Source organism: Zingiber officinale, chromosome 11B (genome assembly GCF_018446385.1).
Source record: "Zingiber officinale cultivar Zhangliang chromosome 11B, Zo_v1.1, whole genome shotgun sequence".
Taxonomy (NCBI): domain Eukaryota; kingdom Viridiplantae; phylum Streptophyta; class Magnoliopsida; order Zingiberales; family Zingiberaceae; genus Zingiber; species Zingiber officinale.
Window position 1 is genome coordinate 21,271,463 of NC_056007.1, and position 2,958 is coordinate 21,274,420.

At 47.5% G+C, this 2,958-nt stretch overlaps 1 long non-coding RNA gene across 1 annotated transcript; it reads left to right on the forward strand.

The window, feature by feature from the left end:
* Positions 1-2,370: 2,370 nt before the first annotated feature.
* Positions 2,371-2,724, forward strand: LOC122034806. Its single transcript, XR_006126784.1, has 3 exons — positions 2,371-2,436; positions 2,534-2,574; positions 2,665-2,724. It is a non-coding gene; the product is annotated as an uncharacterized LOC122034806 (long non-coding RNA).
* The last annotated feature ends 234 nt before the right edge of the window (positions 2,725-2,958 follow it).

Sequence of the window (2,958 nt, forward strand, 5' to 3'; positions counted from 1 at the left end):
TCAAAGAAGCTGAGCAAACAAGTAAAAATTACCAGCAAAAGGTTACTTATCTCATTTTCAATCTTTATTTGAGTAGAATTTATAGCATCTTTAATTTCCCTTATGTAAGCAACAAACTGCTTTATATCCATATTGACTATTTTATTCTATTCATTGCCTAGACTAGTACTCAACACATCATTGCCTAGACTAGTACTCTGTAACGACCTAGCCCTCTTGGCCCATTTGGCGGCCCATTTGGCGACCTCTCATGTCGTCGACCTTCGGCCCTTATGTCGTCAGCCCATTTGGCGACCTCTAATGTCGTCGACCGATGACCCTTGGCCGTGCCGTTACTCATTAGGACTTTCCACCCCTGGCCAATGGATTTTTGCCTCCCCTAGGATTCGAACTCTAAACCTCCAGGCTTAAGTATAAGAGTTTATGAATCCTGGTAGCCAAGTGAGATGATCTCACTTGGTTACCAGGATTCATAAACTCTAATACTTAAGCCTGGAGGTTTAGAGTTTGAATCCTGGGGGAGGCAAAAATCCACTAAGTCCTAGTGAGTAACGGCACGGCCAAGGGTCGTCGGTCGACGACATGAGAGGTCGCCAAATGGGCCGACGACATAAGGGCCGACGGTCGACGACCCGAGGGTCGCCAAATGAGCCAAGAGGGCCGGGTCGTTACACAATCAAACCTTATTTTTTTTTATTGTAACGACCCGGCCCTCTTGGCCCATTTGGCGACCCTCGGGTCGTCGACCGTCGTCCCTTATGTCGTCGGTCCATTTGGCTACCTCTCATGTCGTCGACCGACGACCCTTGGCCGTGCCGTTACTCACTAGGACTTTCCACCCCTGGCAGTGGATTTTTGCCTCCCCCAGGATTCGAACTCTAAACCTCCAGGCTTAAGTATTAGAGTTTATGAATCCTGGTAACCAAGTGAGATGATCTCACTTGGTTACCAGGATTCATAAACTCTAATACTTAAGCCTGGAGGTTTAGAGTTCGAATCTTGGGGGAGGCAAAAATCCACTGCCAGGGGTGGAAAGTCCTAGTGAGTAACGGCACGGCCAAGGGTCGTCGGTCGACGACATGAGAGGTCGCCAAATGGGCCGACGACATAAGGGCCGACGACATAAGGGCCGACGGTCGACGACCCGAGGGTCGCCAAATGGGCCAAGAGGGCCGGGTCGTTACAATAAAATCACTTGGTTACCAGGATTCATAAACTCTAATACTTAAGCCTGGAGGTCTAGAGTTCGAATCCTGGGAGAGGCAAAATTCCACTGGCCAGGGGTGGAAAGTCCTAGTGAGTAACGACACGGCCAAAGGGTCGTCGGTCGACGACATGAGAGGTCGCCAAATGGGCCGACGACATAAGGGCCGCCAATTGGGCCACCGCAAGGGCCGCCCAAGAGGCCAAAGGCCGGGTCATTACAACATCTCACTTGGTTACCAGGATTCATAAACTCTAATACTTAAGCCTGGAGGTTTAGAGTTCGAATCCTGGGGGAGGCAAAAATCCACTGGCCAGGGGTGGGAAGACCTAGTGAGTAACGGCATGGCCAAGGGTCGTCGGTCGACGACATGAGAGGTCGCCAAATGGGCCGACGACATAAGGGTCGCCAGTTGGGCCGCCACAAGGGCCGCCCAAGAGGCCAAAGGGCCGGGTCGTTACAATAAAAAGGCGCCTTTTTATTGTAACGACCCGACCCTCTTTGGCCCATTTGGCGACCCATTTGGCTACCCTCGGGTCGTCAACCGTTGGCCCTTATGTCGTCGGCCCATTTGGCGACCTCTCATGTCGTCGACCGACGACCTTCGGCCGTGCCGTTACTCACTAGGACTTTCCACCCCTGGCAGTGAAATTTTGCCTCCCCCAGGATTCGAACTCTAGATCTCCAGGCTAAATACTAGAGTTTATGAATCCTGGTAACCAAGTGAGATCATCTCATTTGGTTACCAGGATTCATAAACTCTAGTATTTAGCCTGGAGATCTAGACTTCGAATCCTGAGGAGGCAAAATTCCACTGCCAGGGGTGGAAAGTCCTAGTGAGTAACGGCACGGCCGAAGGTCGTCGGTCGACGACATGAGAGGTCGCCAAATGGGCCGACGACATAAGGGCCGACGGTCGACGACCCGAGGGTCGCCAAATGGGCCAAAGAGGGTCGGGTTGTTACATACTCAGCACATCATACAACAATGATGGAGACCTGAATCAGGTCATATCTCAACTTGAATTAAGAACTGTAACTAAGGCAAAACCATTTCAACCTTCTCTCTACATCTCTCATACATGAAGCATCACCCCAAATGAAATTTCAATGTCAAATGTCAATTGAATATTGCTAGGTTCTCTTATAGCAACTCACAGGCTCTAATTTTTAACTCTTGCAGTGCACAATTGTGGGGTTTTGTCGTTGCCTTTATGCTGTTCAACATCAATGGTTGGCTCTTGTACACTCATGATACTACCTCATTTTAATTTATGATGTTATTCTTCTCTTAAGTATTTGTGCCATCTTAAATTTTTTGGTCTTACAGGATCTAATCTTTATTTCTGGATAGCTATTATTCCTGTTACGGTAGATACTCTACTTATCGTCTGTGTTGTCAGTGCTCACCAAATTAAAGAAGGGATGGGATACTTACAGTTTCTTTGTCTGCTTATGAAGCTTGTCCTCTTGGTGGGTGCAAAGTTGCAGCATGTTATTGCAACTCTAGCACTGGAAAGTGCTGGCTTAAGTGGATTATCACCAATCAGTTGTCACCCTCAGAACATCAAACAAACAGAGGTGCCCATTCAGTAATAGATAAAGAGAATTGTCTATTAACAAATAAAACTACTAGGGAAGATTTAGTTAAATCTCTGCACAGAGCAAGAAGGATAACGTTGGCACTAGTAAGAAGAATATTTGTGTACTATCTATTACCTTTTGATGTTGTAAGAATAGTTATGTGTAATTTGT